The sequence below is a fragment of the Marmota marmota genome, unplaced genomic scaffold (assembly GCF_001458135.2).
Source record: "Marmota marmota marmota unplaced genomic scaffold, marMar, whole genome shotgun sequence".
Lineage (NCBI taxonomy): Eukaryota > Metazoa > Chordata > Mammalia > Rodentia > Sciuridae > Marmota > Marmota marmota.
Genome location: NW_026000211.1, coordinates 19,000,339 through 19,016,407, shown reverse-complemented (window position 1 = coordinate 19,016,407; position 16,069 = coordinate 19,000,339). Strand labels below are relative to the sequence as shown.

General features: G+C 33.6%; 1 pseudogene; it reads right to left on the bottom strand.

Annotated features, from left to right (window-relative positions):
- Positions 1 to 1,132: 1,132 nt before the first annotated feature.
- On the bottom strand, positions 1,133 to 15,859 carry LOC107142549 (annotated as a pseudogene).
- Positions 15,860 to 16,069: the final 210 nt, after the last annotated feature.

The following is a 16,069-nucleotide window of genomic DNA, read 5'->3' as shown; positions in this document are numbered from 1 at the left end:
TATTTGATACCATTATTTTATTTTATAGTCACTAAAAAATAAGAAAAAAACAGTTTTTAATTATTGTTAAAGCAAATTTCTGTATTGGTGGCCTTTAAAATATTTACATACTATTTGATTTTTTTAACCCCATTTAAAAATGGAAGGTGATAAGAAAAATGTCACAGGTATGAGAAAAGATGGAACTTTAAAATAGATACAGAATTTTTTCTTTGAAATTTGAACCTACTTTTCTCTAAATCAAGAGCAATTATTTAAAAAATGGCTACATGAGCCAGAGGAATTCTGAATTTACTTTGAAATTACTATATGTATCTTAATACATCAAGCATTTCAACTCTGTCATTTAAATGAACTATAAAATATCCTTCAGTATCAACCAGAAAAAGAAAACTCTTGTTTTCATTATTTACTGAAAACCAAAAGCTATTCTTTCAGAGGAGTAGTTTAACCTTAATAAGATCTTCCTTAGAAAGTAACATTCCTATTCTTTCATTGCTGAAATGACATTTCATACACTTTAGCGTATTATGGACAATTTTTAGCTAAGTATCAGTTATGGTACATTAGCTATAAAATTAAATTGCGTCTTTTATTAGTGATGCATGCCAAACATCTATGGCATTTAAACTTGAATTTTCTTTGACAAAAAATGTCAATTAATGGGAAGGGAGACAATCAATAAAGCTGAAGACTCATGGTCCATAAGCTATTTGCTAACTGTGATACCAAACAACAAGGATAAAATTTAGAATGAGGATCTTCCATTCATAAAACCATGTTAAAATCTTAAATTTTTAAATTGGTATAATTCTATGAATTCCCAAACATTTTCAGGTAATATTCTAGTTTAAGTACATCCAGAAAGCCAACAGCCTGGCTGAATGCTCTTGATCTATTAAGCAGTCACTGTGAAAACCCTTCCTCTGTTCACCAATTAACAATGGTGTTTTGGAATAGAGTTTATGACCATTACCTATACATTTTTTGCTGTTGTTGTTATTGCTTTGAGAGTTGAACTCTACATATTATAGAGGGGAAAAACAAGGTTGGCTGAACTGAGTCTTCTCTAATTGACTAGTTTTGATGACCATTTGAAGCCATGCATGAAGTTCCCAGACTTGGAAGCCCTTTAGCTCTTCCTTAGACTCAGTTCACTATTGGTTACCAATGCCGACAAAGACATACTTTCTGAAGCACTGCCCTATGATTCATAAGTGATTTTCGAATTATTCCGAGGATCTCTCTCAATCCTTTGTTTTCTTGTTCAAGTTGGAATATTCTTTCCTGTTCTTTGCAGCCCTGTTGCTCACCCATTTCAATGGCTCTCCTCATTCCTGTTGCCTTTTCAGTGATCCGATCAGCATGTGCTTCTAACACATTCTGATGTGCTTCCAAGTGCCTCCCCTCCAGTCCATGTTGAGATGCTTCAAGGATGTGTCGAGATGCATCAAGGAAGAATCCTTTGGCTTTATTATGATGTACCGTGTCAGTCTTGGAGTGTTGCTCCTTTAACTTCATTATCATAGCTGGATCATCTTTTTTGGCTAGCCATGAGCAATCTAAACATTTTTTTTCTTAGTTGCTCATTGTAAGTTCCAAGACAGACTCATGTTCTTCGGGGGATGTATGCAATTTTTTTGTTCTCTTGTTGCAATTCTCGGATTTGTCTGTTTTCTTGCTGAATTCCCATAACCAATGTGGACTGTAGCTGATGTCTTGGGACTTAAGTTCTTGAATTTCTTCCTGTCACTGTGTCCTTGTTTCTACTTGTTGAGAACTGTGGTTTGCTCCGGATATCATTATGATCTCTCAATCTTCCAACAAGGGCTCTAGTGTCAGCCTCGTTGGTGCAACTCAGTTCTAGAATACTTAGCTCTCAGTCTCTCCAGTCATCAGCTGTGGCGACTAAGTGGGTTACAAAGCTTCTGCCAACCCTGACTTAAGCACCCAAGGCAAGAGCCCTTGTTCTGCTTCTTCAGCTAGAAGACGAAGAACCTGACAGAGAGAGCCGGGGCAGCTGGGGAGCCCAGGGGCTCAGACCCAGCTCTGGGAGGCAATTTGCATGAGAGCGGTCTAAAAGTAACCAAAGTATATTTTTGTAGCAGAATTAAAATTGTTGAGTGACAAGTTTTTTTTTTTAAGAGTTATATCAAACTGCTTCCACCAGAAAGTGTGAGTGTGACTGTTGGGCTGCCCCCTCTAGCAGCATTAAATATTCTCATTAAAAAAATTAAAATTCTTGGGCCACATTAAAAAAAAATAAAATAAAGATGTTGTGTCCATCAAAAACTACAAAATAAGTATTAAAAAATTCTCTCTCTCAAAAAAAAAATTCTTGCTCATTAAAATGCAAGAAAAGTTGTTTGTTCATTTTGATTACTCATAAAAGATATTTTTCCCTTCAAATTTTAGCATACCCGCATCATTTCTTCTTCTTTTTTTCTTATAAGAAATTTTTGATTAAAATTTTTATTAAATTCCATCATACATTCAGAGAAATACTGTAAGACATGGTAGAACTCGGCACCTAACAAAAGCAGAGTGAATATTCTTCTTGATTGCACATAAAGCATTTTGTCAGTATTATTATGTAGACAATAAACGTTTCCAAAAAATTTTCAGAGATTAAAATATGAAGTATATTCTGACTACAATGGAATGAAATTAGAAATCTTTCAGAGAAAGAAATTTAGTAAATTCAAAAATTATGGAAATTAAACAATACACTCCTAAATAATTTGCAGTGTCAAAGAAGAAGTCATAATGCTAATTAGAAATGCTTTCATATAAAAAACTAGAAACACAAAATATCAAACTTACGGAACTCAGTGAAAGCAGTGTTTAAAGAAATATTGATATGTGTAAATAGCTGTATATAGTTATTACATAGCTGTATTATTAAAATCTGGAATCAGAAAGGGGACATTATTACTGATTTTACAGAAACAAAAAGGAATTAAAAGGAATTACTATGAACAAAAGTGTAGATATGCCAAAAGTTTAGATAATTCAAATGACATGGATAAATTCTTTTAGAAATACACAAACTCCCCAAAATGATTCAAGAACAAAGGTATGAACTGGCATCCCTTATGAATATCAAGATAATCATCCTTCTCAAAATACTATCAATTTGATTCCAAAAACAACGAAAGGTATTATATACCATGACCAAGTGGCTTTTATCCCAGGAATGCAATCTTGGATCATCATATGAGAATCAATCAATGTAACACACCACTATCTGTAGACTAAAGGACAAAAACCACAAATAATAAAATTATTTGACAGAAGTTAACACTTTTCTTGCTAAAAACACCAGCAAACTAGGAATAAAAGGGAACTTCCTCAAACTAAAGAATGATAAAGGGATAAAGGACATCTAAAAGAAATCTATAGGAAACATCATATTTAATGGTAAAGGACAAAATGCTTTCCTCCTAAGACCAGGGAAATGACAAAGATGTCCATTCTGATCAGATATTCAACATTATGCTGGAGCTCCTATTCAGGAAATTTAGCAAGGAAAAGAACATAAAATGCATTCAGATTGGACATAAAATTAGTAAAGTTTTCTCTATTTCAGATGACAGAATTTTGTACAATCCTGAGGAATTCACATAAAATCTGAAATATATGAGTTTTCAGCAAGGTTGCAGGATACAAGATCAATCTAAAAAATAACGTGTATCTCTGTTCTCTTTCAGTGAATAGTCCAAAAATAAAATGAGGCAAACTTTTCTCTTTGTGACACTACCAAAAAAGTAAAATAGGAACAAATGTAACAAAAGAAGTGCAAGATTTATACACTGAAAGATACAAAGCCTCCTTGAAAGCAATTAAAGCCCTAAATAAATAGGAGTCATTTTGTGTTCATTGATCACAAGATTTGATATTGTTCGAAGAGTAACATTTTCCACATTGATTTCATATTCAGTGTAATCCATATCAAGATTCCAGCTGCCTTCTATGCATGAATTGACAAACTGTTTCTAAACTTCATATCAGAATGCATCTATAATTGCTAAGGCAGTTTGAAAAAGGAAGCACAAAGTTGGGGGGATTACCCTTCTTGATTTGAAACTGACTACTAGACCAAATAAATCAATTGGAACATGACATGCATCAGTACAAATTATTCTTTTAAATAGATGAATAACATTGCATTGTGTAATTATACCATATATTGTTGATCACTAAAAAGTTATGCTACCACTTATAAATAGGCCCATCTTTTCTTTTTTTCCTTTTGAGTTGTATTTTGGGGTTGAACCACAGCCCTTTGCATTTGTTAGTCAAATGTTCTACCACTGAGCTACATTCCTAGCCCCATGGGTACCATTTTTTGAGAAGTTGACACTGTTCAATTTTGTCAGATGGCAAGAAAGTCATTGCTATTTTAGGAAAACAAATATATATTTGAACTTTCTCTGATTTTCTGGTTTTTTATTTATTTTTTGATTTTAAAGTGGAATCATCTGTTCTTTTTAACCTTTAATCATCATTTCATTTTAACCTTTCATCAAATGAACAAGTATCTAAGATTAAAGACATTTAAGGAATATTTTGTGACTCTTCAGAGAAGCAAAACTAGGGAGTTTTATGTTTAGGAAATGAAACTTGTATCATTTATTCTTTAAAATTGATTTTCTTCACTACCACTAGCACACTTATTTGTGCTATGAAAGCAAATTCTGTTCTACTGCAAAATTACCTTTTATCTGATTTTAAAAGCAAAATTCCAGGGCTGGGGTTGTAGCTCAATGGTAGAGCGCTTGCCTGGCATGTGTGAGGCACTGGGTTCGATCCTTAGTACCACATATAAATAAATAAAGAACAAAAGTTAAAAAAAAAGCAAAGTTTCAGTTTAATGACAATATCCTCTAGCTTAGAATACTAAAATTCAGCTTGGATCTTTGAAACGAATTTTATTAATTTATTTTTGGTTATGAGCAATCAGGAGCCATTTTAAGTGCTATTTATTCATTAGCATAATTGCTTTTCAATGAAGTAAGACCAAATGTGCATTCTGAGAAATATATTATTATAATATTTGGGAATTGTTTAGGAAACATCCTTGTCTTGTATCCTGAGTGTCTGTGAATGTCATCCAGTTTAGAAGGCACACCTAAAACCAAGAAACAATCAAATGACTGACTTTTCCCCCCATGCACTGTGACTAAGAGGGAGGGTTTTCATCTTCACAATAAGAGGAAATCTCATTTCTTTGCAACGGATTTCCAACATTATCTCTACTCTCCTGGCTTAAGGAGAAACTATAATAGCAAATTTTGTTTTAAAAATAAGTGATGATTTGATGTTATGAAGAATCGCCGCACATGTATGTTTTCCTTTTCTTTTCGTTTTAGACCAGTGTTTGTTAGTCAGTGTTAAAGGGAAATTTATTTTAAATAGCAATATGACCAGCAAAGCTTGAAAAGTTCTCAGCAATGTGTCCATGGGGTGTTTGGAAAGGCCATTTCAGGTCTCATCTTCATGCCCCATTACAGAGTTAAAATTTGTAGCTAATTACTTTCACTAACCTCTGAATCTACTGACATGGCTTTCTTTTTCTTTTATGAAACTCAAAGTGATTTGTTTACTTTTGTCTTTGTCCAGACTTGAAAGAAAAAAAAATTGTTCAGATGTTGGATGTTTTATAAGCAGGATGTGTTCTTATAATGAAGATAATTAATAGGTTGAGGAAACACAAGGGAAGCAATTTTTCAGTTGGACGACTATTATGTCAGATTGATAATACCTAACAGTTCCTTCTGAGTAGTATGATTGCTTTTCACCACAGATCATAGACAGACATTAAATATGGGCACGTTTTATTCACAAATAAATATTTTTACTTTTGAAATAGAAGCAATTCTATTTATTGTTATAAATAGAATTATATTTGGGAGGAATAATTTAAAACAGAAAGACAATGTATGTAGCTAAGTAAAGATAAAGTAAGCCTCAGAGAGAACAACAAAATCAAAGAAGGAATTTAACATTTTAAAGTAAAGACAGCTTATTATGTATATGTGCAGAGAAATATAAAGGGTACACAAGCAAATTTCAGAGGTTATATTAAAAATAACATTCAGATGATTTATTTATGTTCTATTAATGACATAATTGAACATTCATTTCATCAATTTGTGTTAACACTGCACAATATAGAATGCCTCCTGTGCTTGACTGGTAAAGAAAATGGGCACACATAAATTTACAAATATATTCTATTTGCTCCTCATTGTTTGAATCCTTTTCCTTTTCATTTTAGTTTTCTTGCTTCATGAGTATCACACATAAAAGGGGAGATGTCAAAAGGATGTGAATCTCAGGAACATAGAAGAAAGAGAAAGAGGAACGAAGAATGTAATCCTTATAAAGGATTTCCTAAATTACTAAATTTCAATCTTTAATTTTTTTTTGCAAAGTTCTTTGCTGTTTTTTGTTTTTTTTCCCCCTACAAAGAGAGTTAGGAATGTCATACTTGGTAACAATGTAATCTGCCTCTTGGGATTTTTTTCCCCCAATGATAAAACCTGCTGAAACCAATGTATTTTTTTTATTGGTAAAGGCTCAGAAGTTCAATTAATTTTTGTTTGCTAGATAATTATTTATGTAAACGCTACATAAAAGGCAGCACAGGTTTAATGAGGAAATGAGAAATGAGAAAATCTGAGTTTTGAGCTATTCCTTTGGTATATGATAGAATTTCCAAGATGCCTGTCTTGAGTTTTCCTTTGTACATCTAAGTGGAGGTAATATGGCCAGACTGACTGACCCCACAGGGTTCTTAATGGGGCAAAATTAGATAATATCTGTTTGGACATGTGCTCAAAAAAAAGCTAAAAGAAATCATTAAAAGGCAGAGTTAATATTACTGATAAACAAAAATTCTGAAAATCTGTTATTTTAAGTTTTTCAAGTTGTCCTTTCTTCTTTTTTTGCAGACTGCTCAGGACTGATATCATGTTTAGTTATGTGTATGAATTATTGTCTAAGTCCAGTGAGACAGAACTTTAATTTTAAAAAGTATCCAAAAGCATAAAAGCAACAGAAAATACTAATTTCTTCAGCAAAATGTTATACCATGTTTTGCCTTCCTTCTATCCATTCAGCTGAATATATTCAGTTGCTTCATTTTCTGGTCCTCTGAGAACTGATGAAGATAACTGACTATATTATGCTTTCTTGGCTATGGAATTAAACACAGGCAACGAAAGCAAAAATAAAAAAGTAGAATTATTTCAAACCAAAAAAATATTTGCACAACAGAGGAAACAATCAACAGAATGAAAAGCAGCCTATGGGATGGGGAACATGATTGCAAACCATGTTATCTGGTAAGGGGTTGTTTTTCAAATAAGAAACTCCAGAATCTCAATTCCTCTAAATCTTTTGAAACTTGACATTTTGCTAGTGGACAGATGAAAATGATGTGCATGATTTTGGAGTAACTATAACAAAACTATTGAGGAAAATGTTTTTCAGGGTCATTAGCATTCACATGAAAATTTATAAATTTAAAAATAAAATAAATAGTTATCTTTAGCCATGGAGTATTCTTACATGGTATTCCATTTACATTATTATAAAATTTGGTTCCAGAAATAAGACAATTTTATACTTACCTCTACCTCCACAACTTTGAAGTACTTTTTTAAAGCTTAAAATATTTTTCACTTTCTGCCAAAGCAGGAAACATAAAGAACCCTTTTAATTTTTTACTTTCTTTGCTTTCCAGCCAATATTCTCTGCAATTGCTCATAGAATATTTATCATAAATCAAGCATTTGTAACATGAGAGATATTGCCATTAAGCACAATTATTCTTTTTTTTCCTGGAGAAAATCTGTTTATGGCACCAAATATAGATAAATCACACCATAATATAGTCAGTTATCTTCATCAGTTCTCAGAGGACCAGAAAATGAAGCAAGTGAATGCAATTTGGGTTTTAGAATATTATTTATGTTGAAAAAGAGAGTTCTGATATTTGGTTGGAATGAGATGATTCTCCAGATACTGTTATTTCTCACTTATTATAAAAACATTATGCAATTTCTTTCATTCTTCAACTTTATTAGATTGTTCAGAAGGACTCACAATTTGGGGTACAAAACAATGATGAGCACTTTCATTGCCATCTATAGATGAACTGAGGCAAGGAGTAATACACTGTTCAGCACATTGGAAGGATATTTCTATAGGAGTCAGACCATAGATTCTAAGTATTTGAAATAAAAGGACTTGGTGTATCATCATTTGTCATGCCAAGCAGAAATAAATCTTTTTTTAAAAAAACTCTTATAGTATAAAGATTGCTGCTTATCTGAGAGATTGTCCATTAGAATTTTGACCAAATTTTTAGATTGTGACACAAATATCTACCTCTAGATGTACCAGGAGTGTCTCTTTAAGTCAGCACATTATAAAGGTAGAAAGAAAGACCTAATAGAGTGAATTCTAGTCCTAGCTATGATACAAATTACCTTTGTGCTTTACACAAATTACTTGGACTTTTAGTTTCTCTTTTCATGATACCTTATTCCTATAACAAAAATGATGCGCTTTGTTCTACCATTTGATGAAATCCACTGCATGCCTCCAGAGGCCATTGAATAGCATTAGAGATTAGAGTTATGGAAAGGAATGGGCCTGGTAATTTCTCACATATGGATTTTAGTCCATGTTCCACAGCTAGCTGTGGAAAGTTGGGCTTATATTCTCATCTTGATTCTCTTTAATAGTTTAACTAAACACTATGGAAACTTGAAAGGCAACTAAGACACATTTCATTAATCTGTAAAATGATGTGATCAGACAGGCTGGTATCTGATTCCTCTCTCCTTTCTAAAATGCCTATGCTACTTTATCATCTTCTGAATCTCATATAACACCCATTAGAATTACAAGAGTCTTTAAATATTATTTTTTTGAGATGTCAGGAAGCTAGACATATATTTATTTGTGGAATAGAACTAGATGGGAATGTTCTATTCTTGAAATTTGAAAATTGCACCTTCCACCCATCATAAAGAACAAGCAAAACTATGGTCTTTAATTAAGGAGGGCCTCTTGCAAAGCTTTGGTTCATGGGGACCTTGGGAGAAAGGCAGTTACTTTATAGTGAGAAGGTAGATTAGATATTCCATATCCTTCTTCAATAGACGCCCATCTGTTAGATCTCAGGATGGAGATAAAAATAAATAAACACAGTTCCCAATGAATGGGATATTTGAGGAACAATCCATTAGTGCCAGAGGCTGTGAAACAACCATCATCATGGTGAAGACAAAGGTGGATTGATAACTCTCTGGTCCCTTGCTCCTGGAACAGCAGGCATTCCTTGGCCAAGTATCTTCTGTTTTTGATATTGCATGATTAGATTGTAATACCACAGAGGAGTCATCTTTTGAAAGTATTACTTCCAAAAGCACATGGTATAGCATTTGCTATCTTAATTCCATAGTTTCAAATTCTAGTTTTAAAGTAGAGTTTGCCAAAAAATTTCATCCTTCTTTGGGATTTTTGATGCATTCATTTTCTAATATATTATTTCTTGTGAATAGCAGAATGAATTAAGTATGGGTGGGTTGGCCTAGTTGGTAAGGACATGGTGCTAATAAGACCCAGTTGAGGGGTCTGGCTTTTACCTCCAAGCTGGCAATAGATGGCATTTATTGTTCTATAACCATAGGCTATAATAGGCCCGTATGAATGGTTACCTTCCAGATTCTTTGGCCCACAAGTGATGAGGTGAGAAAGTTTGGACTAATTATGAAACTCCATTATCACTCTTGCAAAAGCAGTCAGAATTCCTATTCCTAGTAGGGGTCAAGATGTGTAGGAATAAACATTTGAAATTCCAAAACTGGGGGTACTGTAAGTTCACAGTATTCAAAGTTGCTGATGGAGTCCAGAGTCTGTTAGAACATAAAAAGCATGTGGTTTTTATTTTAAAGATGTAAGACAGTCTGCATATTTGAACGTTTTTTTTTTTTTTCCCCTCAGATATTTTCCCTGTTTTGGGACGTTTGACATGGTAGAACAGCATGTGCAGGAAAGGTACACGTGGAACTTCATTGTTTTGAATTAGTTGTCACAAAAGCATGCAGTTTTCTTGAGGTTCCTTCCAAATTTGAGGTCTGAAAAAGGATAGATTAGCATGAATACTACCATCATCTTATCTAACCCAGTCCAGTAAAAACTCAGTACCTTTGGCATTCAATAGTTTAACTAGACTATTAACTATGGAAACTTGAAAGGCAACTAAGACATATTTCATGATTTCCAGAGATTTATATTGTAGTGAAAGAGGTGGATATGAATAAACTAAAGGTAATAGAAAGTAGACCCTGAAAACAATGCAAATTTAGGCACAATAGCAATTGAGTTAATGTCAAAGAGACCAAATGACCAATTCCAACTGAGGAAACCACAGAGGCTTCCTGGTGAAGTTATGAAATTTTTCAAAGCTGGGAGAACTTAAATATACTAAATTACTGTATTTTTAAATTTATTTTGTTATTTGTTCATTCCTCCACTAGCTAAATAAAAATACTTTGGAATTTTCACTATGTACCAGTTACCTTGGCAAGTTTTACATTAATGGATCATGCAGTCTTATGGTACAGAAATATTTACAATAAATAATCAATCATCACATGACTTAATACAAACTGATGTGTGTTCTCAGGGGTAAAACAGTCTAGCGGTTCAAGGAATAAAACTTGACCTGATGTCTAAAAAATGACTAGATATTGACTACTGATAAAAAGGGGTGAGACGCATATTTCAGGTAAGGAAAATAACAGAAATATTGATGACTCCAGTATGCAAACTAATGGGAATAATAATTTTATCAGAGACAGTTTGTTATGTAGAGAGAGAATATACTTGTTAAAAGCACTATTATTGTTTGGATATGAGGTATCTCCAATAGCTCTTGTGCTATGTTCAGAGATAAAATGATTACATTATGGGAACTGCAATATAATCAGTAGATTGATCCATTTGATGGATCAATAATTTAAAAGGACTATTGTATTGGATGGTAACTGTAGGCAGGTGGTATGTGGCTAGAGGGAGGTCTCTGATGGCATGCCCTTGGGGATGTCTCTAGGGCTCCTCTCCCTCTCTGTTCACCAGCCATCTTGAGCAGAGAAGCTTTCCTCAGCCTCACTCTTACACCATGATTTTCTGCTTCATCTCAGATCCAGAGCAATGGAATGGGACAATCAAAGACTCTGAAACCATGGATCCAAATAAAAATCTCCCCCTCTAAGTTATTCTTGTCAGGTATGTTGGTTATGGCAATGAAAATCTAATTAACTAACACAAGCACATACTGGGGAACCAGATTGCTTGCATCCAAACCCCAACTCTACCACTAACCAGCTGTGTGAATTTGGCTACTTCCTTTATTTTCTCCAGTCTTGTTTTCTTCACCATATATAGGACTTACCTTGGAGTGTTATTTATGGATGATGTATGTGAATCAAATGTGAAGATTTTCAGAATCAAAATGGAATTGCTTGTGTCCAACATAACCAAAAATAAAATAAAATAAGTAAAACCAGGAAGTTATGAAGAAAGGGATTTTTATGTATGTTGCCTGGTAGTAATAATCATAAAAGACTTACTCAAAACCACAAGATAACACAGGGGCGACTGCAACCTTACACAAAAAGTATAAGGATATTATACAAGGATTTCTGCTGAGCAACCCATCTACAAGGTTATCTGCCCAGCAACTGCTTGTGCAAACTTGGACTGATCTCTCTATCATTGTTAGTCATTTTAGCCTAATAATATGGTTTCAAAATATCTGATGTAATCCTTTCATTTTTCTCTTTAAAAACATCCTCTTGCCTCAACCTCTTTAAAACAGTGGATTAGTTTTCTTATTTTTTAAATATTTATTTTTAAATTTTATTTATCAATTTGTGTGTTATTTTGTAGTGTAGATGGACAGCATGCCTTTATTTTATTTATTTACTTTTATGTGGTGCTGAGGATCGAACTCAGTACCTCATACACGTGAGGCAAGCACTCTGCCACTGAGCTATGGCCCCAGCCTCCATTTTCCTATTTTGCTCAATACTTTTTAAGGACTAAGTAGATTTGTCCATCCTCAACTACTAAGTTGTACTAAAACATTATATATGAATGAAATAATGAAATTTTTAGGATAGCAGATTGTATATTTCAAATGAAAGCCAGTTATGTGAATTTTGAAAATGGTTTAAATGATTTACAAAGATATATCATGGCGAGATGCCTCACTTTTATAGCAGTTAAGTTTGTTAAATGATTATTCTTATAAAAATTTGCCATGTGAAATTATCAGCCTGCCACAGCATTTTCTCAAGAGAAAAATGGGCAATATTCTTCATTTCTAAAACCATTACCAGAAGATAAACAACAGAGATTAAAAACTGTCAACCCAACCATTTGGTTTCTTAGTACCTCAGTCTAACAATTTACTGAAAATTCCTACCAGGAAATTCTAAATGACATCTCTTGAATGTCATTATGAAACTGATGTAGTGATATTATGGTATAAACATTTACTTGTCCACCTACATTTCCAGTTGATAAAAAGACTAAATTTAACACATGAAAAAAAATCACTTTACCTTCAAAGAGGCTTAGATTATGCTATAAAATCTGGTTTATGTAACACCATATTTCCAGGTACCAAACTCCTGTTAGTTAAAACCACATGAAATAAAATTTAATAAAAATTGAATATTGTTGTTTTAGTCAGCTTTTTCATCACTGTGACTAAAAGCCGTGACACAAACAATTTTAGAGAAAAAAAAGTTTATTTGGGGGCTCATGGTTTCAGAGGTCTCAGTCCATAGATGTCTGGCTTCATTTCTTGGGACTTGAGGTAAAGCCGAACATCATGGCAGAAGAGTGTGGTGGAGGGAAGTGGCTCAAATGATGATCAGGAAGCAGAGAGAGACTTCACACATCAGATTCAAAATATATATTCCAAAGACACATCTCCAATGATCCACTTGTTCCAGCCACACCCTCCCTACCCACCTCCAATCAACACTCAGTTATTCCCCACCAGGGAATTAATTCACTGATTAAGTTAAGGATCTCATACCTCATTCATTTCTCCTCCAAACTTTGCATTGTCTCACACATGAGCTTTTGGGGGACACCTAATATATAAATAGTTGTTTGGTTTCCAATTCAGGTGTATGCTAGTATTTTTACCCAACATATTTCTACTTCCTCACTACTTCTACTTCCATTCTTTTCATATATATATCTTTTTATATACATGGAGTGAAACTTCCCATTTTTGTGGTTGTACATAATGTGGAGTTACATTGGTTGTGTATTCATATATGAACACAGGAAAGTTATGCCTGATTCATTTTACTATCTTTCCCAACCCAATCTCCCCTCCTTCCCTACCCCCTGCCTATTTTGAGTCAGCTTCTGCATATCAGAAGAACATTCAGCCTTTGAATTTTGGGGATTGGTTTATTTCACTTAGCATGATAGTCTCTAGTTCTATTCATTTAGTGGCAAATGCCATAATTTCGTTCTTATTTATGACTGTCCACTTTTACTCTTTTCTTTCTTAGGAAATACATTTTCTCCTTGGTAAAATCCATGCAACTTTTGAGTGGGGGCAAAAATCAGTCCCACAGTTAAAGGAGCCTGACACAGTATGGGGGTTTGAAGTATTTTGCATGCTTGAAAGAGATAAAAATGTTAAGAATTGTCAGTGAGGGAAAAAAAAGGTATATATGTCATAGTAAAAAGGTCAGACTTTATCTTGTAGGTAATTGGGAGCCAAAGAGAAGTAGAAGTAATTGCATAACTTTAAAATTATTTGATAATGTGTGCATTATTTAAATGTACACATTATAGCTATATGCTTAATGTATCAGTTTTGGTTTTCTATAACACTTATAAAACTATGTAACATTTAAATTCTTTTTTCAGGCTATGTTTCTCCCTTTCTCTCTTTTTTGAAAAATCGAGCAAAGATTAAATTCTTTTTCCTTGCAACTTATAAGAAAACATTTTTCAAAAAAAAAAGCATCATGGTGTGTTGAGGTATGCCATGATATAAACCACTGTCTGTCTAAATAAGATGACAACCCCAAACTTTTGTGTTTTTAAAACCTGGAACAGTACAGAAATTCGGAGCAGGATGTAGCTAGCACGTGAGCACAGTGAAAACATTAATACTTACTATCTTGCTTCGGTAATCTGTTTTGCCAGGTGTTGTGGTAGGTAAATAAGGGAACTTTTCTTTGATCATGTCAGCAAGACAAATGATACAATGACTATTTCTCACCAGATTCATTTTATTTCAAAATGAGATAATAGATTATTGAATCAAAGCCAGAAAGTCAATCAGGCTAATCTCAATACCAGACCTGAAACAATTAAATGTCTCCATTGTATGGGAGCTCATATTTGGCTGATGAATTAATTTTAATCATTTTCATACTTTATTTATATTAAGACCTTGATTATGACTACCTTGACAGTAAGAAATGACTTCATTATACAAGTAGCTAATTAAATAACTGCCTAGATACCAATAAACAGCTGAACATAGAAACCAAAGATGTTTAACAGAACTTAAAATAAAGGTACAATTGAACGTCATTCTTTCTAGTTTCTTGCCAAGTATTAATTACCTCTTTTACATAAACAACTGAGATTCAGCCCTTTTAAGATTGGGGGGAAATTAACTGAAGTGTCAAATGGCCAATCTATTGGTGCAGTGATCAGAGGTGACTGGCATTTTTTACAGAATCTCCATCCCCAAATCATCTTCTGACATTCTTCTTTAACTAGATGGATATCTCACATTTTGTTATTAACCCATAAACTTGCAATTGTATCCACTGGGCTTGGGTTACCAACATGTTATTTACTATGTTATTAAGAAGTGGGATGCCTTGAAAATATATTTTCCTCTTAAAACTTTTATTTTTTCCCCCATAAACTCTTTTTCACTAGTTACTTCTGTCTCTGTTTAGTTTCAAGGCTAAATTTTTAGCTTGGTTTCTGCCTCAAGTAGGATGCACATTTATTAATTAATTTAATCACTCAGTCATTAAGTAAATTAATTCATCCATTAATGTATTGAAGTGGTAGTAGGAAAGAAGGAAGTGCAGACTAGTAAATTCCATGACATCAAAGAGATTCAAATTGGTGAGAAGCCATTAGGGAGTAAAAATGCAGCATAAGTACAATGTAAGACATAAGTGCTTAAACTCAAATTATATGTGTAAACCTAGTTTAATAGCATTGTCAGGTCTATGTCACTAAAAAAATAGTATCTGAGATTCATTTTGATAGGCATTAATAATCAAAGTCTGTGGAAGGTTGTAGGTGAGGAAGTTGTTTCTGATATTTGGAGAAGTAATAAGAAATCCGATAATAATAGGATCTTCATGTTTTTTGTGATTTTGTCCTTAAATAGTGGGGAAATTGAAAAGAGTAGTGATCTTTAAAGACTTTTCAATAATGGCAGGATCTAGCTTGAATTTTAGAATGATTTGAAGACCTGTTAAATGAAAATTAATTCTAAGGTTAATTGATTGATTGATTGATCTGACCACTTACTAGTTCCCTGGAGCATGTGTCTGGCATTATGATTAGCCGAGTCTCCACAAGCCTCATCAAGGATCCTCTCTGCCAGACTCAACACATCTGTTTCTAGGTCATTACGTTAAGTACCTGAATCCTTGTGATTCTTTTTAATTTCATGAGGATCTATACTTTGTTGATGAAACACATTTTTCACATCCTTCCCCACTCTGATGCTCTCACTTCTCTCCTTGTCCGGTGTTTTTAACATGATCCAGCTGTTCCCTCCCCACTGCTCCATTTGAAGTAATTCCAAACCCGCTTAAGTCCACCTCTCTTGCATCCTGGCTGTTGAAGGAAAACATGCAACTTCATGTTGATGATTCTTTGAGGCAGACTGGCAATTCTACTTCACTTCCTTCCTACTCTACTGCAAAAATAAAAGCAACCAGAAAAGAATGTCTATGGTCCTTTCCACGTC